General features: G+C 39.7%; 1 protein-coding gene across 1 annotated transcript in view; it reads right to left on the bottom strand.

Annotated features, from left to right (window-relative positions):
• The window catches only part of THSD7B (thrombospondin type 1 domain containing 7B), an 824,502-nt gene that overhangs the window by 644,582 nt on the left and 153,100 nt on the right, over positions 1-26,820 (bottom strand). The gene's annotated exons all lie outside the window — the stretch shown is intronic.

The following is a 26,820-nucleotide window of genomic DNA, read 5'->3' as shown; positions in this document are numbered from 1 at the left end:
AAAAAAATACAAGCAACAAACTGTGTTAATGCTGAGATTTTTTAGTCTCCTGGACTAGTTACCTGAAGCCAATGCCTGTTCTCAGAGACCCTTCAAAATCGATCACAGGAAACGGGATTCCCTCCTGCCTTTGCATGCTTGAGGACAAGACTGAGCGCCTGTTCAAGAACATCCAGTAAGTTCCAGGGGGTTAGCACATGCAAGAAGCCTCAGACACCAATCAGAAATTATGTGTCCCTAGAAAAACTCTAGCAATATTAGTAACAGCTGCCATTTTTTTGAATATATGCATACTGTCTTCCCAAGACCATGCATATATTATTGATACTGACCTGCTTTGCTACATGAGACTATCAAAGTATGAAGTCAAAGACCTTGGTCAAAGTAAACAGCTCAGGAGCCCTGAGACTGCAACATCTACACAATTCTACTGGCCCCCAAACTTTTCCACAGCTTCTGCAGTTTAACTGTTTTTGACTGCAACATGTCTTGAGCAAATGAAGCCTCGCAAACAAAGCCTGTGGGTGAAATATATTTGGAAGGGGTTCTGTTCTGAATGCAGCTGGTGTGAGGACCCAGAGCCCTACTTCTCCACTCCTGCCTGAAGCTCCATATCCCAGCACAATGGCCTGGCTACAGTGGTGGCCCCGGAACTCCTGTAGCTCTGATACCTGTCAACTGATATTAATGGTGTGTTCTTATACCATGAATATGGCTCCACTCAACACTGACTTTACTTACAATAAATGCTTCAGTGAAGCCCTCTAGGTTCCCTGGAGAAGTGGAAGAAAACCAGTTATTCAGCTGCTTTGAATCAGTTAAGTGGAAAAGGCAAGGAAGATTAAGTCAGAAGCAAAGTAAAGCGGAGTCCCTCACCACATTCTTCTGAAGGACTTTCCACCTTAGCTTATTGACCACTCAGACAGTGAACACACTTCAGGAAGCCCAGAAATCTGTTTTCATTATCCTACACAGAAAGCAAACTGTAACAGGTGCTTGGGAGGCACTTTTTAAGCTGTGTCCCCACCCCGCAAAGAGAATAAAGTGCTGATTCCAGAGTGAATAGTCAGTACATGTCAGACTGATAATGGAGGCCTGTGTACTGTCGATCAGAGGTTCACTGGAAAGGCAGCAGCCTTGGGACAGGCACAAAGGTCAATACATAAAGCAAAGGGCCAGGGGGCACCCATTCTGTTTGCTGCCAGTGCAACTCAAAAAGTAATTTTTTCCTAGGATAAATCTGCTCTAGAACAGACTTGAGATAACATTTTTTTTGTAACTTTAATTTTCTAATGGTTACATGGAGTATATCTGCTTCTTAACACATCTTCTTTCTATTAGTAGACATTCATAATGGACAGTGAGAGAGAACAAAACATAAGCTGCATTTTGGTGGACAGAACATTTAGTCCATCTAGTTTCTTTTTCAAAGGAATAATTATTCCTGTATTGAACCAGCAATTTTAAAACTATTTGAGACACTACTCATGTTCTGAAAAATAATTTCCCAGTTGCTGTACTTGAATAAATATTTGAAAAACAGTAATACCTTGGCTGAATCACACTACTTTTTTCTATGTAGAAACAACTAGAAATGCCTATTTACCCTATGTAGCCTAATGAGTGTCCTGATGACTCTATTTACAAACATCAAATCCAATGGACCCCAATCGGCTTTACCTTCCACACACAGTCTAATCTGCCCATGCTTCTTCATCCCCACTGCCATCACCCTCATCCAAACCACCACCTTTTCTCATGTGAATGAGAGGAGCAGCCTCTTGTCTGGCCTTCCAGAATCTCCTGTCCCAACCCACACTCCCCACGGCATCAGTTCTTTCTCCATACTGCAGACAAATATCTTTGACTAAATCAAATGTGTACCACTTTGGGTGCAGCATGACATCTGCTTGTCATTTCCATGCTGAAAGCTCATCTGCGGAGTCCTCTCAAAATAAAGAACAAAATTGTTCCCATGATGTACCAGTGCCTACTTTATCTGGCCCCATTCTCCCCCATTAGCTGCTGATCTCCGGGGTCACCCATGCTCACTCACTGCTCTCCAGTCACATTGACCATCTTTCGGTTGCTCCCATGCTCCAAGCTACCTCTCATACCTGAGCAGCAACATGCATTTTCCATTAAGCCAAATTGCATGCTTCACCCACTAGAGCCCAACTTAATTCCTACTCGTTCTTCAGTATTAAGTCACTTCCTGAGGGAACTCTTCCCAATGTTTTGACAGTACCTTACTCTTTTATAAAACATTCATCACTCTTGTGATTGCAAAGCCAATTGTATAATCCATGGTTTAATTCTTGTCCCTCCCACCTGATTCTAAACTGCATGATGGCAGAAACATGTGGGTCCTATTCACTACTCTATTCCCAGTGCCACAATACCACGCATTACTGAAGCTGAAACAAACAGCATTGTAGGAAGCAAAATCACGTCTGAATGCATTTAAGAGTAATGGCACCCCCAGAACTCATCACACCAATAGGTTGATAGTTTTGCCCCAAAAAGAGAAAAAAAAGTTTAGAAAAAAACTCTCCTCTATGATTCCTAGCTTATGCTTAAATGAAGAAACCTCCAAAAAATGCCAAATAGATTTCTTAAATATTGATTTTTCTCAAATCCATCTGTAATGCCATTATCCTTTGTTGCAACTTTGGGCCCCTTCTTGCCAGGCTCCATAAATTCCATGCATTCAGGGACAGTGTGTCCAATCTTCTTTGGGTTAGCATGTTAATGTACTGAAACACTCAAGTCTACAAGAAATACCTTTGATCTTAGAACTCTAATCTAAATGCCCTAATTGATACAGCAATTTAACTCAATAGGATGCTATTATTTTTTTAATAAAAAGAAAGGATTCAAATAAATAACAAATATCAGATGCTATCATCCCAGCCTCCCAATCACAAACCTAGAAAGTGCTGGGAGATGGAACCACCACAGTGGTCACAGGTGCCTTATAGTATTAGCAGCCGGCAGCGGGCAGACACTGTGCTCAGCACTTGGTAACACCTGTGTCACACAGTCCTCAATGCAGCCTTACAATTTTAAGAAGAATTTCCAGATGCCTTAAGTTTCTTAGATATTCTCAGGAAAATTGGCAGAAACTATTAAAAAAGCATGAATGTGGGTTCTTTAGTTTATTGACATGATCACATTTTCAGACATCCAGGAAAACACCTAAGAAAGGCTGGGCCTGAAAGATGTGCATTAAGGCTGTTAAATTGGCCCACTCTTCACCTCAGGGAGAAACACCAGAAGTGGAGGGAACTGAGCAGCAGTGAGAAATCTGCCAGAATGCAGCCTCCCAGCTAGAACCCTGAGGATTCTGCAGAAAATATCTTCATGCTCACAGCCTATCAGGGCTGTGAGTGACAGTGTATGAAGGGTGGAGTTTGAGCCAGAAACCCAGTGCCCACCTATGTGTGGGGTTGGGAGAATAGGAAAAACATGTTTAAGAAATATGTCTTATTTACAGAAACTCAGAGATTTATTTTAAAAAGGTGATGGGAAGACATTTTTGAAAATGAACACAGCCTGATGAGCCTCTTATTTCTGTGTTGCCAGAAGTATAATCTATTAAGAAGGTTCTGTTGGATGTTTCTAAGAAATGATCCTCTTACCCAGACACATACCTTCTAGCTCAAAACAAAAGGTTCCTCTCTGGAACCTCTCCTGCCTGGAATACCACTCATGTGAATAGACATGGGAGAGGAGTAAGGGGGGAGGGGGTTGATGGAGAGGAAGAGGGAGACCCTGTATCTTCCTTTCCCAGAGAGAAAACAGCAGCCTGGGGCATCCAAGCAGAGGAGGCCAAGGCACCAGGCCCTCCTAGAGATCCGAGGTCTCAGTGTTGTGGAAAAGCAGCTGGAAGGAGGACGAAGAATGGCACAGAAGTTCTAGACTCACCAGCCAGCCTATCGGGAGTAAGGGTTGGCTAAGTGGTGACCAGTGTGGACCAATAACTTAAGGATGGCCTCCCAGAGAAAGAAATGAGGGACCCTGATAGTAAAAAGATAAATATGAATCAAAACTAAGATAAACCTGAATCAAAACATATTTCTAATACACCTATTTTTTTTTAGTTTAGATGAGTATCCACAATAATAATCACCACTACATATAATAATTAAAATGGATCAGAGAAGAGATTATAAGTACATGCCTCATCAGCACAAGTGTTGACAGCCCCACAGGACATTCAAGCTCTTTGTTCAATAGCACACTAAGAAAATTTATCCTCATTCCCCTTTTCTAGCTGGGTAAACACATGGCAGTGACCTGCAGCTTGTGTCAATGCTTGTAGCCTGGCCGTGTCCTCTCCACCTGCTCCGACCACCCTGAACAACTGTAATTTCACAGAGTGCTTTGTAGAAGGATTTCAACTTACAGTGAAAAGAATTGAAGAAATGTCATTTGGGCTATGAGGGTAGTTTATATTTACATAATGAAAATAATCATCATAATGTAGCATGTATTACTTGACAGACTTAATACTAATGCACAAATGATTAGCAAAATATACTGAATTTTAACAGTTCCTGGGGACAAGGAAGTACTATGCTGCCTCTCTGTCTTTCCTGATATAATCACTATCCAACTGGAATTGAAGATAACATGGCATCTTTTGGGAATTCCCCAAATGTGTCCAGTGGAATGATAGCATCCTCTGGGATTAGTAGGCAGGGAGAAGCCCTGTTATTAGTTAAATCTGAGAACAATGCATAGTTGAAATTTGAAGTTCTCTTTTTTTTGTAGGAGTTCATAAGGCTTTTAATAGACATGGTGAATCCCTAAGAATGTACCCCCAGCATGCAGAAGTTCACATGCTTTTCTTTGTCACTCTTTACTAGAGGAAAAACAAAAAAGGGAAATATTTTGTATGTGTGATGCTTTTTTTCTTATTAGATGAGGTGGTTTGGTCACATTTTTTAATCTTAATTACTAAAGATAAAATAAAATGAAACATTTTTATAAGTTTAATTTTAGGATCCACATCATAAGTTGAGGTTAAAATGCAACTTCTAATCCAAAGCCTATGCTTACATCCTTTCCTGGATTCAAGCACACAAGAACACAAAGCAATGAACATATCAGAAAGTGTCTCAGGCCTGCCACCAATTCACAAATAATGAGATGGATATAAAATCCACAGCAGAGGTCCACATGTTTGTTAGGTATTAGCTGAGCACTTTCAAAGACCTAAGATAGGAGATCAAAGTGCATGGAATAGTGAAAATGCTTAATATTGGAAAGGAATGAACCAATTCAGAGCAATCATTAGACACAACACTAACTTACAGCCCAGTAAAAAGGGTTCATGTCCTCTAACCTGAGATTTTCTGTATTTCAAACATAGCTTGTGTTGTGCTGGGTTTTACTTCAGGATATGACAAGCTGTACTTTACTGGCCATATATCACTGAACTCTAGTTATGCAACCATCAATTCAAGTTTAGAACACTGCTCTATTGACTCTGGCTGCCAAGTTAGGAATAGTACATGATTCTGAGATCCTGAAATAATACACAATGAACAGAATATTCATATATATTTATATATAGAGAATTATAATAATTTTATATTATTGTAATATAAAATATATACTCGTCGTCGTCGGCAGCCGTCCGTCTCGAGAGATGATGGTGTAGCTTCTTAAGAGTCTATCTGCACCGCCGAGAATGGCTGTGCAGTCCGACTCGGGAGTGACACGGTATCTGTCTCCTCCCGTGTTGAATCGACATCTTGCGATGACGCTGGAGTGTCCTCTCCAGTGAAGCTGAAGCTACAGAGCCTGGGCAGGGTGATATGGAGGGTCTGCTGTTGCCCATGCAGCAGACCCCCCCTCTCTTCGCAGCTGAAGGGTCCAAGGGAAAGACGGAGTCAATACAGCTTGGCTTCAGGTGCGCCGCAGGAGTTGCCGGTGTTGACTACAACGTCAAACCGCCTTAGGGACTCTGGCTCCGGATTTTCTGTCAGGGTTTACTCCCTTAGCCTTTCCCCTGAAGAGGTATGCCGCAAGGCAGCGGAGGTTTTTTGGAGTCAGAGTTTTCCTTCTCTGATGTGCCCTGACTGGAAGATCGAACCAGCGACACTTAGCTCGCAGGCCGACGCTCAATCCACTGAGCCAAACCAGCCAGGGTGTAAAATATATACTACATATAACATTAATACTACATATATGTAAACCAATTCTATTTCTTATACATTGTATACTCTATTACACATATATGTATTTCGTCGTCGGCAGCCGTCCGTCTCGAGAGACGATGGCGTAGCTTCCCGAGAGCCTATCTGCACCGCCGAGAATGGCTGTGCAGTCCGATTCGGGAGTGACAATCCCTGCCGCACTTGGTACAGGTGAAGGCAGATGGCTGTTGTTGCTGCTGCTGACGCTGCTTCCGCCTCGATCTTTTCTGGACCGCCTCCTCGTTGCGCGCAGCCTCCGCGCGTGACGTACCTTGCCTGACTGCGAGCCTCCAGGCTAGGCGGTCGTCTGCTTGAACTTCCCATGTGTTGAGATTGATGGAGCATTGTGTCATGTCCTTTTTGAAGATGTCTTTGAACCGCAGTTTTGGGCGCCCTGTCATCCTCTGGCCTTCTGCTAGCTCGCCGTAGAGGAGGTCTTTGGGGATACGGCCTGCATCCATTCTTTTGACATGGCCGAGCCACCTGAGGCGTCTCTCGCTAAGAACTGCATGCAAACTGCTCATATTGGCTCGCTTCAGCACCTCGGTGTTGGGGACCTTATCCTGCCAGGCGACATGCAGGACGCGTCGCAGGCACCTCATGTGGAAGCTGTTGAGTTTCCTTTCGTGCCTTGCGTAGGTGGTCCACGTCTCGCTGCCATAGAGGAGAGTGCTGAGTACACAGGCTTGGTAGATGCGCAGTCTGGTTTTCTCAGTGAGGCTGGAATTGTTCCACGCTCGCCGATTCAGTCTGGCCATAACTGTGGCTGCCCTGGCGATTCTCCGGTTGACCTCCAAGTCGACTGACAGAGAGCTTGAGATGGTGGACCCGAGGTAAGTGAAGTCGTTGACAACCTCCAGGGTGTATCCGTCGATGGTGATGCATGGGGGAGTCCCCGTGCCTTGAGCCATAACATTCGTCTTCGTCAGGCTGATGGCTAGTCCGAACTCCTTGCATGCGTATATAATAGAATAATATATTACATTATATTACACTGGGGAACACAATTTTTGTTGGGAGAGATCTGACATTTGTTTTTGACTAACTTTTGGCATTTGAATCCAAAAATGACCCCACATTTTCTCTATCATGTCAATTTTTTACGGTAGAGGATACCCTCCCTTTGTCCCCCAAATAATACAAAATGTACATACAAAGGAAAATAAAGAAAAAAATTACTTGAATATAATGGTTTTCTTTAGTTATTTAATTCATATAAAGTCTATATGTTGTTACTGTAAATCAAATTGTGTACAAATAGTAAAGTTCTGCTACCAAACATACATATTAAGGTATTTTATCTTTTCAAACGACAGGTTAGGAAATGCCAAAATGAGACACTTGAAACAGTCTCCTTCAGTTGGCAAAGCTTTAACAAATTCCTTCATGAGACCCAGTTTTATGTGCAGAGGTGGGAATATAATGTTCTTTTTGTCAACAAGTGGCTCATGTAGAATGTTTGGATCACCAGGTTTGAGGTGAGATCTTGGAGGCCAATTCAACTCCACCCAATGCTTCTCATGAGCTCTGCTGTCCCACATACACAGAAAACAGGGATACTTGCTGTATCCATGTTGCTGACCAAGAAGGAAGCAGACCATTTGAAGGTCAACACAGATGATCCAATTGTGCTTGTGATATTGCAACAGATCAATGACTCTCTTGATGTCTTCATATTCTTCACAAAAACAAACTGAATGGCCAATTGGGACTGCACCAAATAAATTGCCATTATGGAGGAGGACACACTTCAAGCTCTGCTTTGAGCTATCGATGAACAGTCGCTGTTCAGTTGTGTTAGATTGGAATTTCCAATTCCTCCATTAAACCGTGTATGTCATGGCAATACACAAAGCCACCATCACTTCAAAAGTACGGCAGAAATGCACTTTCTCTTGATCAAAAGTGGGATACCTTTGCTCCTTTTTCAGGCAAGTTTTTCTCATGCAGTCTTGTTGCTAGAAATTCTGAAGCCTTTTTGGATAGTCCCAAATCTCGTGCCAAATCATTCAACTCATGCTGATCAAATCCCTTATGAACTGAGTCATCTTCAATTTCAAAATCTTCATCATTGCTCTCACTTAGTTCTTCACCATACTCCTGTTTTTTTTTGAAAGAGGGTAGTTGAAAGAAAACTGGCACTGGGATTTCAGCTGAATGTGGCACTGAGCATATAGCTGATGGTAGACTAGGATACTCTATTTTACATTTATTTTCCCTTTTGTATCCTGACGTTTTCACTATATAAATGTAACAGTCACTTGAATAATCTCTGGGCTCTCACCAAATGATAGGTATACCAAAAGGCAATTTATCACATATCCCCTTCATCCACATCCATAAACTCTTGTCACACTGCTTGCACACCTTCTGAGGGGCCCAAGACTTACCTTGATCACCAAGTTTTACTTTAAAATATGCAAAACAGTTTTGCCTGACAAATGAACTGATGTTTGTCCTTTGGGAATGGTGAAACTGCCACGGATGAAACAAAATGAATCAGGGTTGTTTAGGCACTAACAATGAGAAATAGCAGAGGTAGACATGATCTGAAGAAAAGGAAATAAGTATGTATGTAAATAAAAAAATAAATTCTGCTAATTCCTTGTAAACAGACAAGAACTCGGACCACATTGGACTACACTTGGGAATACAATTCACTATATAGAGTGGCACACAACCTCTCACCACACTGTCTGATATGTAACTGAATAGTCTAGACAAGTATGAACCTGTCGCTGGTCTCCAAGGTCATCCCGCACACCTCCCCACTCAAGGGAGGTTTGCTCTCAGCCAATAAGAGATCACTAGTGTTTCAGCCAATAGGACAGCACTAGTGCTTCCCTTGATCCAGGCTCAATCCAGCCTAGAGTGATTGCATTAAGATACGCTGTACAGAAAAAAAACTTGATGTGATAGAAGAAAACTAACTGCAGTTTTGAAATCAGCATGCTTTTTTAAGTCAAAACAACTGAAAAATCAAACTCAACTGGAATTATGTTAAAAATTGTTCCCCTGTGTTATAATATATGAGCTTTGTCTGGAAGAAGTCCATCAATTATTAATATAATGAGAACGGTTTGCATGACATCAATGTAACCTAGTAACCGAGGAGAGTAGACTGGGATGCACATGTGGGAATAATGACAACTTCACTGTACTAGTCAGTGAGGGAGGTAGACATCATTGAGTGAGCATGTGTACTGTGAGGCCATTGCATTCAAGTGACTGAGTTAGTAGAGCAACGAATCTACATCAGATTTTGTATTGTTTGAACAATGTGGAAACTATTCAGATGATGCAGAAGACTGCACCTATGGGCAACTGGTGATTGGCAACTTCATCACAACAACACACCCATTTAGGAATCATGACTCAGGCAGAGTATTTCTGGCAAAACATCAAATCACCTAGGTAACTCAACCCTCCTACAACCCAGATTTGGCACCCTGCAATGTCTGCCTTTTCCCAAAACTAAAATCACCTTTGGAAGGGAAGGGACTTCAAACCATTGGTGAGACTCAGGAAAATACGATGGGGCAGCTGATGGTGATTGGGAGAACTGTTTGAAGTCCCAAGGTGCCTACTTTGAAGGGTACTGAGGCATCATTGTTCTATGTATGATGTTTCTTGTATGTTGTATCTTCTTCAATAAATGTCTCTATTTTTCATATTATATAGTTGGACACCCTCTGGACAGGCCTTGTGTATGTATATAAGTTTGTGTGTGTTTATGTATATAGATACATATATATATATTTATATTTATTTATAGACAGATATATGTTGCCAGTGGATTCCAGTTGATTCTGTTAACATCTTAGTATATCTCATCAGTACAGCTCAATACCCACTTTTAATATGCACTGTCTCTATAACAGAAATCACTGTTTATCTCCCATCCTATTCCATCCTCAGTTCCCTCAAAGAGAGTTCCTTATATATTACATGCCCCCCTTATTTAAAATACTGTGTTCTAAATACAAATGTCAGTGTCTAATATCCAACCTGTAACGAACTTCAGTTCTTCCTCCACACAGAGACCACACAGGTAAAACAAAAAAAGGTATTTCTGAATCATCCACAAAAGGATTAACTTATATTCACTGTCATTTCAGAGTGAACTATCCTCAGTTGTATCCCTGTCCTATAAAAATCAATACTTAATTCATGGTCTAGATATGGAAGTTTAATGTGGATCATAACATTCTACTCCCTGGATACTAACTAACTGTAACATGCTATTACAACTCTTTATCCCCCTTGTGATTTCACAGAAATAGTTTGGCATGTCCTAATTCCTACCTTAATGAAACACATTATGAAAAGCCTATACCACTTTAAAATACAGTAGTCTCCCATTATCAGCGTGAAATATGTTCATTCCAGGACCCCCAGTGGATGTCTGAAACTGCAGATAGTACCAAACCCTATATACATTGTTTCTTATTTACATATAAATACCTATGATAAAGTTTAATTTATAAATTAAGCACAGCAACATATTAACAATAAATAATAAAATAGAACAATTATAACAATATACTGTAATAAAATTTATGTGAATGTGGTTTCTCTCTCTTTCAAGATATTTTATTATACTATACTCACCTTTCCACTTAAAGCAATCACCTTATGGCTACTCTTTGGCATATCTGAATTGCTAGCATCACTACTCTTGTGCTTTGGGGCCATAAGTAAGTAAAATGAGATTTGAACACGGCCTCTGTGATAACATGACAGTGGAGCTGATAATGGCAAAGGCTACTAAGTGGCTAACAGGCTGGGAGCATAAACAGAGTAGAGACAATGGACAAAATTATGAGTTGTGGCCCTGGTGAGGACTGAGGAGGACTCATGATATTTCATCACACTACTCTGAATGGTGGGTAATTTAAAACTTATCAATTGTTGTTTTCTGGAATTTTGTACTTAATCTTTTCAGACCATGGTTGACCATGGGTAACTGAAACCATGGTACACAAAACTGTGGTTAAATGATGACTACTGTAATTGAAGTCCACACTTCCTGATCTACATTTAGATTTACTTAAGGTTTTCTTTTACTCTGTTCATGATAGAAATAGTCTCAGCATGAATCCCTTTCCTCTACTTTTTTTCTAGCTGACCACATAAACCATGGGATATGTTGGGCAACTCATCTACTGGATCCCAGAAAAGTAATACTACCTCTTTGCTAACTTAGGGAAAGACAAGAATCTAAATTAGCTTTCATACTCAGTCTTGGGGTGGGGTGGTGACCCCACAGAGCCTGTCTGCCTTTACACAGGAACACATGTGAAAGCAATGTCCAGTCTTTGGAATGCTCACTGAAGAGTTCCTTTTGGGAGTTAACACCACTAATCCCCTCTGACCTGCTTCTTCTCGTGACAATTGCCATAAGTAATGGAGGCAGAGAAACGCTTACAGTATTGCCAAACCCTTCACTCTGCTATGGAGATGATTGTAGATACAAACATTTTGTCATTGGTCTAGAAGCCTGGCCTCAACTGAGAGCAAGAAGGAGGAGTGTGGCAATACCATCCAACTACAACACCTTCTCTGACCACCTGGGCATGTAAATAGACACATTATAGTACAGTGGGCAGGGCTCTGCTCAAATATCTGACAAAGTAGCCTTAAATGTTTATGTTTATTTATCCTTCCAAAAGAGCAAAGTGTCAAGGACAGTAACTTCTTTAAGCAAGGAGAAAGCAGGTTTGCAGGAAGTGCTTTGGAGTTATATAGGCTTTAGTCCAAATCTTGATTTTGCCCTTTAGCACTGTCATCATGGGCAGCACTTTTTGCCTTGATCTTCAATCATTTTGAGCTGTTGGGTTGTAAAAAGAAAGATGATGTATGTAAAGCTCTTGACATAGTTCTTGGCACACAGTAAACCCTGAATGAATAACAAGTCTATGTGGGAAGTGCTGTCTATTAACAAGCTCTTAATCTCATGTTCAGCATTTGACATTTGGGGCAGAAAATTCTTTGTTGTAGAGGGCTGTCCTGTGGATTGTAGGATGCACAGAAGCATCTTTGCCTCCATACAATAAATGGCAATAGCATCATTTCGCCCCAGTGTGACAATCAAAAGTGTCTCCAGACATTGTCAAATGCCCCCAGGGAAATTGTTGCAATTGAGAATCACTGATCTATACTATATCATTGAATTCTACAAACATCCCAGGAGGGAGGTGACATGTTCACTCTACAAGAAGCCACATTACCTGAGGGGAAGACCCAGGATAGCAAGCCAAGAGCCTGAACTCTGTCCCCATGTTCCACATTTTTTTAATGTGCACTTTAAAGAATAATAGGCCCCTGGAGAGGAGTCGGGAGGAGAGCAGATCTCCGCCCACTGGCAGAGACAGGACTCGACCAAGTGGCATTGGCGCTGAAGGACAGGAGACAGCGTGCTGCCGGGCAAGTGAGAACATAATTCTCCTTTATATTTTTCTCTAGTGGACAGTGGAGAGGGGAGGAAAGTTTGGGGGTGGTAGGCCATTCTTGAGGAGCGGAGGCGCAGAGGCGTGCTCATCCACTCCCCAAGCCTACCCTTGGGTCACGGGGGCGCACATAGGGAAGTGCTCTCACTCACTGGCCCAGGTGCGCGGGGCCGTGAGCCCAGGCATCTTTCGGACACTCCCCAATGGACATAAGATCAGTGCCCCTACGGGCACAGGGAGGGCCCACTGAACAGGCAGAGAACCATGCACAGACACCCCTAGACAGCCCCCGTGGGCGCCGGGCCCCAGGCTGGAAAGCAGACCACTAGCTCAGGCTCTGTTCGTGCCCGCCCAGATGGGTGAGGGAAGGTGGGCGGCTGCAGCAGGGGAACAGAGGGAGGCAGAGACTCATGGACGCTCACTTCCACTGAGCACAAGTGTCCCCGGCCCTGCCCTAAGAGGCAAGAGACCAACTCCCGGAGCTCGGCTCAGAGGGACTAAGGGCACGGGCGGTGCACGAGTGCGAAAACACCTCAGCCCGGGGACAATAGGCGCCAATTCCGGGGAAAGCTCTCGGGCCGCCAGCGCGTTCAGGGACACGCGCAGGGACACCTTGGCGAGAACACAGAAACACCTCGGCCCTGCAACAATAGGCTCCAACCGCGGGGCAAACTCTCGGGCCGCCCAAGCACGCAGGGGCTCGCGCGCAAGGGCACCTCAACTGGCTCCAGCGGGCAGCAAGGGAGCGCGCCGTGCCGGCAACTGCGGGCGCGCACCATTGCAGCAGGCAACCGCGGTCGCACACCACTGCTGCAAGAAACAAGAACCTCTGACCTGCCACACTAGACCAGCTGCGGACGCAAAAAAGAAGGCAACACACCAAGGCTAAAACGGAGTAAAAACATCACTTTTTTTCCAATTTTTTTCTCCCTTTCCTTTTTCTTTCTTTCTTCTTAATTCTTTCTTTTCTTTCTTTCTTTCTTTATTCGTTTCTTTCTTCTCTTTTCTTGGGTTTTTTTGGGGGGCGGTTTGGGGGTATTTTTTTTTTCAATTTTTTTTCTCTCTTTTTTCTTTCTTTCTTTTTTATTCTTTCTTTTCTATCTTTCTTTGTTCTTTTCTTTCTTCTCTCTTCTTGGGTTTTTGGGGGGGTTGTGGGGTTTTTTCTCTCTCTTCTTTCTTTCTTCTGTATTCTTTCTTTTCTTTCTTTCTTCTTTTCTTTCTTCTATTTTCTTGGTTTCTTTTATGGGGGGGTGTTTTTTTTTTCTCCCCTTTCAAAAAGAATAACAAACTTTATCTCTAATGTGTTGCATATAACCTCTCCTTCTCATCCTTTCTCTTTAATAGTTGTTTATTCGTTTGTGTGTCTAGTTTAGCCACCCTATCACTCTAAATAATAGAATATAATTACTATATAAACCCAATACAATACAATCCCACTTTCTTACTATATTATGCATTTTTCTATCCTTTTCTTCTATTTTTATTAACATACAATGTAAATATTACCTACTGGCTTGCACAGTCTCAACTATTATTAATCTATCACCCCCTCTATCAAAAATTATATTTTTGCTCCCCAAAAACAACTCTTACCTATTCTTCTTATAGTATAAAAGCTCTAATCTCTTTACATTTATATTAATACGGGCTCGTTGGCTGACGATAGCAGGATAGAGTGGGGGATACTTTTTGAGGGTGTGGGTCTCCTGCGTGGGCTGTGTGTTTATGTTTTTAACAGCATATCCACAAAAGAACTCAAGACAAAGTGGATAGAGTGACTCTCAACCAACTAGCCAGAAGGAAGATCCTATCAAAGAACATCTGAAATATAACCAAACAGCATAAACAAACGACATAAAGGGTAACTCAAGAACATCAGGCTCAGGATATCAAAGAGACTGCACCACTGAAACCCCCAGATCTCTGATAAAGAATCTCACATCACGAAGGAGGGAAGTCAAAGTAGACTACACCCCCCTCAAATAAATAAATAAATAAATAAAAACAAAAAGAATCCAACATGGTAAGACACAAAAATAACCCCTCAATGAAGAGAAAAGAGGAATCCTCAGAAAGAGAGATAGATGAAATAGACATAGCCCAAATGTCAGACATTGAATTCAAAACAATGGTGGTAAAGAAGCTCAATATACTCGACATCCTTAAAATCAACTATGACAACCTCCAAGGAAGTTACCAGCAGCTCCAAGAAAATTACAGGGAACTTGCAGAGAACTACACCAGCATAAAAAAAGACATAGAAACTGTTAACAAGAACCAGGAAGAACTGAAGAATTCAATCACTGAACTGAAAAACACAGTAGAATCAGTCAAAAGCAGACTAAACGAAGCAGAGGGTCAGATTAGTGAGTTAGAAGATAATGTAGAGAAAAACTCCCAGACAATACAGCAAAATGAAAGAAGATTGAAAAAATATGAACAAGATGTAAGGGAATTACAGGATACCATGATAAGAAATAATATCAGGATCATAGAAATTAAGAGAGGGAGAAGAAAAGGACCATGGAATTGAAAAACTGATAGGAGAAATAGTGACAGAAAATTTTCCGAACCTGATGAGAGAAAAAGTTATACAAGTTCAGGAAGCACAGAGAGTTCCAATGAAGAGGAACCCCCAAAAACCCACTCCAAGGCACATCATAGTTAAAATGGCAACATTCCAAGACAAAGAGAGAATCCTAAAAGCAGCGAGAGAAAAACAACAAATAACTTACAAGGGAGCTCCGATAAGGCTATCAACTGCTTTCTCAACAGAAACATTACAAGCCAGAAGGGAATGGTCAAAAATATTTCAAGCAATGAAAAACAAAGGCCTACAACCAAGAATACTCTACCCAGCAAGGCTCTCATTCAAAATAGAAGGTGAAATAAGGAGTTTCTCAGACAAAGGAAGACTGAAAGAATACATCTCCACAAAACCAGCATTGCAAGAGATGCTAAAGGGAGTGTTCTAAGAAAAAAGAAGAAAAGAACAAGAGAGGAGAGGAACAGAGGTACAAAGGGAAATGAATAAATACATGTCAATAATAACCTTAAATGTAAATGGATTAAATGCTCCAATTAAAAGACATAGGGTAACAGAATGGATAAGCAAACAGGACCCACATATTTTCTGTCTACAAGAAACACACCTGAAAACAAAAGATTTACACAGACTGAAAGTAAAGGGATATAAAAAATTATTCCAAGCAAACGGACCGGGAAAAAAAGCCGTGGTAGCAGTCCTCATATCAGACAAAACGGATTTCAAAGCAAGGACAATAAAAAGAGACAAAGAAGGACATTTCATAATACTTAAAGGAACAATCCATCAAGAAGATATGACTTTGATAAACATATATGCACCCAACATAGGAGCACCCAAATACATAAAGCAAATACTAGAAGACCACAAAAAGGATATCAACAACAACACACTCATAGTAGGGGACTTCAACACTCCATTATCAACAATAGACAGATCATCAAAGCAAAGAAACACCAAGGATATACAGGCATTGAACAACACACTAAACCACATGGATCTAACTGATATATATAGAACTTTTCACCCCAAAGAAGCAAAATATACATTCTTTTCAAGTGCACATGGGACATTTTCAAAGATAGACCACATGATAGGTCACAAAACAAGCCTCAACAAATTCAAGAAAATTGAAATCATATCAAGCATCTTTTCAGATCACAATGCCTTGAAACTAGAAATCAACCTCAGAGAAAAAATCAAAGACACCCAAACTCATGGAGATTGAATAACATGCTATTAAATAATGAATGGGTTAACAATGACATCAAATAAGAAATCAAGAAATTTCTAGAAACTAATGATAATGAGCACACAACAGCCCAAAACCTGTGGGACACAGCAAAAGCAGTCCTGAGAGGGAAGTTCATAGCAATACAGGCATATCTGAAAAGGATAGAAGAATCTCAAATAAAAAACCTAACCATAATGCTACAAGAACTAGAACAACAACAACAAACAAAGCCTAGGGCAAGAAGAAGGAACGAAATCATCAAGATCAGAGCAGAACTAAATGACATGGAGACTAAACAAACAATCCAAAAATCAACAAAACTAGGAGCTGGTTCTTCGAAAAAATAAACAAAATCGACAAGCCTCTAGCCAGTCTAATCAAGAAAAAAAGAGAGAAGACACAAATAAACAAAATCAGAAATGAAAGAGGAGAAATCACAACTGATACCTCAGAAATACAAATGATAGTTAGAAATTACTTCAGACAACTGTATGACAAGAAATTTGACAATCTAGAACAAATGGACAAATTTCTAGAAACATACAACCTTCCAAAACTGAATCAAGAAGAAGTGGGAAGTCTCAACAGACCAATAACAAAAAAGGAAATTGAAACAGTAATCCAAAATCTCCCTGCACACAAAAGCCCTGGACCGGATGGCTTCACAGGCGAATTCTACAAAACATTCAGGGAAGAACTAACTCCTATCCTCCTCAAACTGTTCCAAAAAATCCAAGAAGAGGGGAAAATCCCAAACTCTTTCTATGAAGCCAGTATTATCCTAATCCCAAAACCAGGTCAAGACACAAGAAAGAAAGAAAACTACAGGCCAATATCACTGATGAACATCGATGCTAAAATCCTCAATAAAATATTGGCAAACAGGATCCAGCAATACATCAAAAAGATCATACATCATGATCAAGTGGGCTTCATTCCAGGGATGCAAGGATGGTTTAATATTCGCAAATCAATAAATATATCACCTAAACAGAAGGGAAGACAAAAATCACATGATCATATCAATAGATGCAGAAAAAGCATTTGATAAAGTACAACACCCATTTATGATGAAAACACTCAGCAAAATGGGAATAGAGGGAGCATACCTTAACATAATTAAGGTTATATATGAGAAGCCTGAGGCCAACATCATACTCAATGGACAAAAACTGAAAGCATTCCCCCTGAACTCAGGAACTAGACAAGGTTGTCCACTCTCTCCATTCCTTTTCAACATAGTGTTGGAAGTCCTAGCCACAGCAATCAGACAAGAAAAAGAAATAAAAGGCATCCAAATTGGGAAAGAGGAAGTAAAACTTTCATTATATGCAGATGACATGATAGTATACCTAGAAAATCCTATAAACTCCACTAAAAGACTACTCGATATAATAAGTGAATTTGGCAAAATCGTAGGGCACAAATATACAGAAATCTAAGGCATTTCTGTACACCAACAATAAAACAGCAGAGACAGAGACAAAAAAGAAAATACCATTTACTATAGCAACAAGAAAAATAAAGTACCTAGGAGTAAACTTAACCAAAGAGATAAAAGACCTGTACTCTGAAAATTACATAACATTGAAGAAAGAAATTAAGGAAGAAACAAATAAATGGAAGCAAATACCATGTTGTTGGATGGGAAGAATCAACATCATCAAAATGGCCATACTCGTCGGCAGCTGTCCGTCTCGAGAGATGATGGTGTAGCTTCTTAAGAGTCTATCTGCACCGCCGAGAATGGCTGTGCAGTCCGACTCGGGAGTGACACGGTATCTGTCTCCTCCCGTGTTGAATCGACATCTTGCGATGACGCTGGAGTGTCCTCTCCAGTGAAGCTGAAGCTACAGAGCCTGGGCAGGGTGATATGGAGGGTCTGCTGTTGCCCATGCAGCAGACCCCCCCTCTCTTCGCAGCTGAAGGGTCCAAGGGAAAGACGGAGTCAATACAGCTTGGCTTCAGGTGTGCCGCAGGAGTTGCCGGTGTTGACTACAACGTCAAACCGCCTTAGGGACTCCGGCTCCGGATTTTCTGTCGGGGTTTACTCCCTTAGCCTTTCCCCTGAAGAGGTATGCCGCAAGGCAGCGGAGGTTTTTTGGAGTCAGAGTTTTCCTTCTCTGATGTGCCCTGACTGGAAGATCGAACCAGCGACACTTAGCTTGCAGGCCGACGCTCAATCCACTGAGCCAAACCAGCCAGGGGTGAATGGCCATACTACCCAAAGCAATTTACAGATTCAATGCAATCCCTATTAAAATACCAATGACATATTTCACAGACCTAGAACAAATACTCCATAAATTCATATGGAACCAAAATAGACCCCGAATAGCAAAAGCAATATTGAGACAGAAGAACACAGCAGGAGGAATCACAACACCAGATATCAAACAATACTACAAAGCCACTGTAATCAAAACAGTCTGGTACTGGCATAAGAACAGACATATAGATCAGTGGAACAGAATAGAGAGCCCAGAAATAAACCCAGGCCTCTATGGTCAACTAATATTTGATAAAGGAGGAAGGAACATAAAATGGAGTGAGAAGAGCCTCTTTAACAAATGATGCTGGGAGAACTGGATAGGGACCTGCAAAAAAATGAAACTAGACCACCAACTTACACCACACACGAGAATAAACTCAAGATGGATCAAAGACTTAAATGTAAGCCGTGACACCATAAAAGTCCTAGAGGAAAACATAGGCAAGAAAATATCAGATATCTCACGTAACAATCTCTTCACGGATACATCTCCTAAAGCAAGAAAAATAAAGGAAAAAATAAATAAATGGGATTACATCAAACTAAAGAGTTTCTGCTCAGCAAAAGAAAACATCAGCAAGATGAAAAGGAAACCAACCATATGGGAAAACATATTTGCCAATGACATCACAGACAGGGGACTGATTTCCAAAATATATAAAGAGCTGATATGACTCAACATCAAGAAAACAAACAACCCAATTAAAAAATGGGCAAAGGACCTGAACAAACACTTCTCTGAAGAGGACATACAGAAGGTCCATAGACACATGAAAAAATGCTCAACATCATTAGCCATCAGGGAGATGCAAATAAAAACCACAATGAGATACCATTTTACACCAGTCAGAATGGCCATCATCAACAAATCAACAAGCAACAAGTGCTGGCGAGGATGTGGAGAAACGGGAACCCTACTGCACTGTTGGTGGGAATGCAGACTGGTGCAGCCACTATGGAGAACAGTATGGAATTACCTCAAAAGATTAAAAATGGAACTGCCTTTTGAACCAGCGACTCCACTACTAGGATTATACCCGAAGAATCTTGAAACACCAATTCAAAAGAACTTATGCACCCCTATGTTCATTGCAGCACTGTTTACAATAGCTAAGTGCTGGAAGCAACCTAAGTGCCCATCTGTAGATGAGTGGATCAAAAAACTGTGGTACATTTACACAATGGAATACTATGTAGCAGAAAGGAAGAAGGAACTCCTGCCATTTGCAACAACATGGATGGAACTAGAGAGAATTATGCTTAGTGAAATAAGCCAGGCAAAGAAAGAAAAATACCATATGATATCACCTAATACAGGAAACTAAAGAACAACACAAACAAAGGAACTAAATAGAACAAAGAGCAGAATAGCAGTCAATAGGGGGGAAGGGGGAGGGAGAGAAGGGGGATAAGTAAGGGAAGGGTTTAGTCAAAGAACCTGTATAAAAGACTCATGGACATGGACAATGGGGAGGGATATGATTGCGGGAGAGGGGGTGGGTTGGGTGGGGGAGAGAAATTAGGGGAAAAGGGGACAACTGTAATTGAAAAACCAAAAATAAAAAATAAAAAATAAATAAATAAGGTATAAAATGTTAAAAAATAAAAAAGTAAAAAAATAAAGAATAATAAAAGTGCCCATCATGTCTATCAGCATTCTAAGTTTAGCTTCTGGCTGCCCAAAGTAATATTTATATCATTGTGTGTTTTACCTTTTATGCATTTTTTAATGAACATATTTGCAGACCAAACCCTCTCCATATATTTCAGGTACACCACTTTAACATTGGCTTTACTTTTCTCAACTTCTGTTATAGAAATGGCCTGGACTTTGACATCAGACAGCCTGGATTTGAACCCTGAACTCTCTAACAATATGACTTTGGGCATTTAATCACTTAATCTCATCTTTCTAACCTACAGGAAAGCAAATTAAATGTTGTTGACTTCACAGTTGTGCCAAGAGCCAACTCTCTATTACAGGCTGTTATGAAGAGCAGAGGTACAAGGTACTGAGCTGGCCAAAAAGATCATTTGGTTTTTCCTGTAAGATTGCTCTAGTAGTACTTAGTTGTCTTTAACTTCATTCAAAAAATTTTTTGTTAGATTGTATTGTGACAGCTGTCATATCAGCGTGCATTTGGGAAAAAACCATCAGAACTGGTAAATTTTTGTGTAACCATTTTAATGTTGAAGATGAAAGAAAATATGCAACATTTTAGGCCTATTATGTTTTATTATTTTAGGAAATAAAAACTTAACTGAAGAGCAAAAAGAAAAGATTTGTGTAGTGTATGGAAAAAGTGCTGTGACTGGTCAAATTGTCAGAAGTGGTTTGTGGAGTTTCATGCTGGAAATTTCTCTCTGGATTATGCTCCATGGTTGGGTACACCAACTGAAGTTGATAGTGATCAAATCAAGACATTACTTGAGGACAATCAATATTGTACCATGCAGAAGACAGCCAACATACTTAAAATATCCAAATCGATAAAGTTATTGGTGAAAATGAAAACATGTCTTATTTTATGGGAAAAAAAAAAGGACTTTTTGGCAAGCTTAATATAAAACAGCAGCTGTGGAGTGAAAGCCTGCCCTCAATTCTTTTCTACAAAGCAGAGGCAATATTATTCTTTCCCCTCTATTAAATACAATCTGTCTATTCACATGCTCAAAAAATTAATCTTACCTTCCCCACAGAAACACAAAATCATCCACCTTCCTCAAAAAATGGGTGAAGGTCCAACATAACCCAACTTCCCCATCTAGTCTTAACTAAGAGACTGTGGAAATCAGCCCAGCAATGATATTTGTTAGTGTCAAGGACATTGGTGGCTGTTTTCCAAGAAAAGGGGTCAGTGTCATCTGCATTACAAATTGTCCACAAGGGGGCAATAAAACTTGCTGCCCAGAGCAGACAAATGATTCCTTTTCACCAGACATGTTTGAACATGGCCATTTAGCTTCAACCCTTCTCTGTAATAATTTTGAATGAGAAGGTTTTAAGAAGATGCTTTAAAATCTCATAGAGAAATGTCAGATATTTCCATCATTTTACACTCCTAGAACTTCAAAAATTATGAAACATTGTTGAGAAAGGACATTTTTAAGGATACACAGCCCCTTAAATGCCACACAAGCTGTAACTATATGACCATTTTGAGCCCAAATGCAGTGAAATGAAAACCTGTGGGTCAGAGTTTGATGTTGTGTTAAAATTTTACATGGTTAAAACAATTGCTGAATTTGTTGGTTCTCCAAAGAAAGAGATCAACAAAATAGTGTTTCTTCGTAAGCATTAAATAGATAAATATCTTAACACACACATGAAAACATTTAGGATTCTCCTCATAGGTAATATGACCAAAACTTATTTCACTTTATCCATGATCCCTGATTTCAAACATCCTCCTTAGCATTCTTAGAGTTATTTTTAATGTCCTTTGAATATTCTTTATATACTCTATAAGATATGCAGTTAATACAAGCTACCTTATTTATACCACCTTGTCACACAATTGGGGACATGTGAGAAAAAGCTATCCTAAGATGCAACTTGTTAGTGCAAAAAGAACTTCAGTCAGATAAATCTATATTCATCTTATTAAAGGATGAAGAGTGGAAGGGGAAAAAAGCAAAACTGTGATCTCACCCCCACAAGGTCAAGACTTGTTGGGAAATAAAAATAAGATCTTCCATCAGATACAGAAGCATAAAAACTAAAAACAGCAGACTGTATTTATATGGAAAAATAAAATAGATTCATAAGCAACAATACAGTATTCACATTATACACGAGTTCCATTTTCATATAGCTCTTTATTAGCCTAAATAAAAGAATATAGTGTTCATATATATTTAGATTATTTATATTTAGATAAGCATAATATAGTCAGAGCTGAAATAATACCCACATATATGAAATATTTAATTCAGTATTAAGTACTGTAAATAGACTACAGTAATATTTCTAATACTCACATATATACATTTTATTTCACATTTTTGAGAAAACAGTTATCAGAATCATATCAGAGATATCAAAAATAGATATTTAATACACCATTTCTGCCTTCAGAGTGTCTAGAATCCCATAGGAAATAAAGACTTAGCTAAAATAATGTTAATATGAAGAATGAGAAGTTACCCCAAACAATGTATAAAAGCTTTAAAATCACTGGTTCAGAAAAATTATTCATTCAGAAACCACATGCTTCAGAATGTTCATCATTAACAAATCAACAAATGACAACTGTTGGTGGGTATGTGGACACAGGTGAACGCTAGTGCACTGTTGGTGGGAATGCAGACTGGTGCAGCCACTGTGGAAAACAGATGGAATTTCCTCAAAAAATTAAAAATGGAACTGCCTTTTGATCCAGTAATCACACTGCTGGGATTTCACCCAAAGAACACCAAAACGCCAATCAAAAGAACCTATGCACCCCTATGTTCATAGCAGTGCTATTTATAATAGCCAAGTGCCGGAAACAACCTAAGTGCCCATCTGTAGATGAGTGGATCAAAAAACTGTGGTACATTTACACAATGGAGTACTATGTAGCAGAAAGAAAGAAGGAACTCCTGCCATTTGCGACAACATGGATGGAACTAGAGAGAATTATGCTTAGTGAAATAAGCCAGGTGGCAAAAGACAAATACCATATGATCTCACCTATAAGTGGAACCTAATGAACAAAACAAACAAATGAGCAAAATAGAACCAGAGACATGGAAATAAGGAACAAACTGATAGTGACTGAGGGGCAGGGGAAAGGGAATAATGGGGAAATATGGTGAAGGGTCTAGTCAAGAAACAAGTATAAAGGACCCATGGACATGGACAACAGGGTGGGGATTGACTGTGGGACTCAGGGCAGAGCAGGGGAGAGCAACGGGAGGAAAGCTGGGACAACTGTAGTTGCACAACAATAAAATAAATAAATACATTGGAAAAAAAGGAAAGTAGAGTATTGTTATAACTGTACTTTTACTCAGAGGAGAAAATAGGAGTGATATGAGCAAATTCTGAAGAATTCATAACAAATGATTTTGATCTCAATCAAATGAGAGAGAAGCACAGCCACTGTGGAATCCAGTAGGGATGAGTAATTGTCCTTCTAAACCTGTTGGCTAGAATTACACTATGAAAATATTTAAAGGTTATTGTGCATCTGTGATAGAGATATCCTTTCAATGATATTCTCCTATTCTGCTAAGTTCCTCTGGGCAAGGAATACATACACAATTCTGATTTAATACTCTCAGAATAATGTTTTCCTACAGTTATTATACAGCAGTTGGAGGTCTTTGAAAACAACCCTATTTAAGCAATAGTTTACCCATTACAGATATGTCTTTTATGCTCTTGGAAGTCATATTTTGAAAGTTGTTCCTCCTAATATATTGAAGTGAATAATCAGTCTTTGTCAACACTAGTAATCATAACCTATTTCCTTCATTTACAGTTAGTTCCTCATAAGTTCTACAGTGTGAGTGAGGAAGATAAATGAGTATTTCTTTGAAAAAATATTATGACATTTGCCATGGTGGCAATATAAAATGAAGATGTAACAAAAAGATTAAGTGTGCTGACATCTCATTAAAATCTCTTTGGACATTTGTATATGGCTATTAAGCAAAAACATCAGGAAACAGAGTTTGTTTTGTTGTTGTTTTTTTAGCTTAAATACAGAAATTTATTTCTCACAATTTTGTATGCTGGAAATTCAAAATGAAGGTGCTGACAGACTCAGTGTCTAGTGAGGGCCCACTTTCTGGTTCATAGATGGTGGTCTTCTCATAGCGTTCTCACGTGTGGGAGGGGAAAGAGGTCTCTGCCACGTCTCTCTGGTAAGAACTCCAATCCCGTTCATGAGGGCTCTGCCCACATGACCTAATCACCACCTAAAGGAGCCACCTCCTGTATCATTGAAGATTACTTTTCAAAAAAAGAAATAAGAGGTAGTTCTATTGAACATTTTGAAGTGAGTAGTATTTCATGTGAATTAATAAAAATGACTAAAACTTTCAGGATTTGTGATAATGTATAAAAATATTTATAATTCCACATGAAAAACTTTGAATCATTTAATCATTTTTTGAAAGCACATAGACATTTGTTTTAAGTGTTTGCACGTTTTGAATATATGGAAGCACATTTAATGTACTTTAGAGTACTGCTGATGTAGTCGGTAGTATATCATCAAACTACACCTGCAGCAATTCTAAGGTCAAAGCTATTGCTTTTGGATTTGATACCTTTTGTACATGATTTATGGATTAATTTTATGAAAAATATGTAAGCTATGTGTCCCAACAAGCATTTTATGGTATTGTAACAATAAAACATTATAGTTATAGGATGCCCTTCATCTAGGCATATCAAAGCCCTTTCCTGACATTAGTTAATCTTTGTAATACCCCTCAAAGGCAAGGAAGTATTGCTTGCACTACCTTTTTTTTTTTTTAGAACACAGAAAGCTCTGGGGATTTTCACAAGTCTACTTAATTTTAGAAATATTACAAATCACCCACGCAGTTATTCATTCATTCTACCTAGCCTGAGCCCTAGATTGTGTACTAGAAGCAGGACTTGTGTGAAAAACAGGAGCACCATTCCTATACTCCCTGTTGGAATTTATTTTGAAATATATGAAATGTTTTCATTTATGGGAAATAAAACAATATAGTAACATTTACCTATGGCTTAACTCTAATAATCTGGAAACATACTTCTCCTAATAATCTGGAAACAAACCTCTCTGCAATATTTCCTAGCAGCAAAAAGCAATTCTTCCAAGTTATGAAAATGTGTCACCAACAGGAGAGATCCTCATGCCATAAAACTTACTAAGAATTACTTTACCTTGTTCCTAACAGACATTGGGCAACTAGCTTCCAGTCAAGTGAGACAAAGTACGAGTTGAGAAGAGACGATATAGTTAAATGGTTGTAAGAAGCAGGTGCACCAACAGAAAATATAACATAGAAAACCAGTAACAGGAAAAGAGACACATATACCCCAAAATGCAAAGAGTAGTACTCCAAGTTCATACCAGTCTGAGGCCAATTAGTATAAGGGGCTGAGCTCTAGAGTTCATTCTTTCTTGATGCAATTGTAGTAGGTTGTTTGCCAAAAAAGAGCCCCATGTTTTCAACCTTCTCTGTAGCCATACCCTTTGCGATATGACTTTGCAGCAATTCCATCAAAATGTGGGATTTACTTCTCCAGCCCCTGAAACTGGGCTAACGTAGTGACTTACTTTGGTCAACAGAAAATAGTGGAATTGATTGTGCCAGGTCTCAAAAAGCCTTGTGTATTCCTGCTTCCTGTGTACTCCTACCACTGCCTGGTAAACAGCCTGGCTTAGCTTGCTGAAGGATGAGACACCACATAGAGCAGAAATGAATCACAACAGTTTTGAGAATCTTACACCACCCAACTTCCAGCAGACTCTCTAACTGACTAGAAGTGCAAGAACAAGTCCAGTCCTGATCAGCTAGGCCCAGCCCAAGTAAGCAGAATCACCTAGATGACCTGTACTATATATGGATACATGTATAATAATAAAATTATATTGGTTTAGGCCACTGATTTTGAAGTGTTTATTACCAAGTAATAAAACACCATTATAACTATATTTCAGCATATATTAGCTGATTCAAAATTATAAACTTAAGTTATTGGAAAAAGTTAAAATTCTTCCCTCCTATTAAATAATGCAGAGACACATAAACATAATTTATAGAGATTTCCATCTGAAGTGACCATTAAAAAACACATAGAGGAGACACTCCTAGCAAATGGCTTCTAGGGGAAAGCTGGTATAGCCATACTTAGACTAAATAGATTTCAAGACAAAAAGCTAACGAGGTACAAAGATAAACATTTTACAATGATAAAGCAGTGAATTCATCAAGAAGACTGTCGGAACATGGAGGAAGCTGGACTGCCCACCTAAACTTTTGATGTATGTAAATGAACCACATGCAAATTAACCTGGACCTAGCCCCATCCCACAGGAAATAAAAATGGGCTTTGCTCACTGCCAGAAGAAATGTTGATGGACCTAGCATGATATATTGACTGGTCTGGCGGGGGAAAGCAGAGA

Source organism: Furipterus horrens, unplaced genomic scaffold (genome assembly GCF_987537825.1).
Source record: "Furipterus horrens unplaced genomic scaffold, mFurHor1.1.pri manual_scaffold_1, whole genome shotgun sequence".
Classification (NCBI taxonomy): domain Eukaryota; kingdom Metazoa; phylum Chordata; class Mammalia; order Chiroptera; family Furipteridae; genus Furipterus; species Furipterus horrens.
Note: the sequence above shows the minus strand (reverse complement) of the source record. Positions and strands in the feature narration are given on the sequence as shown.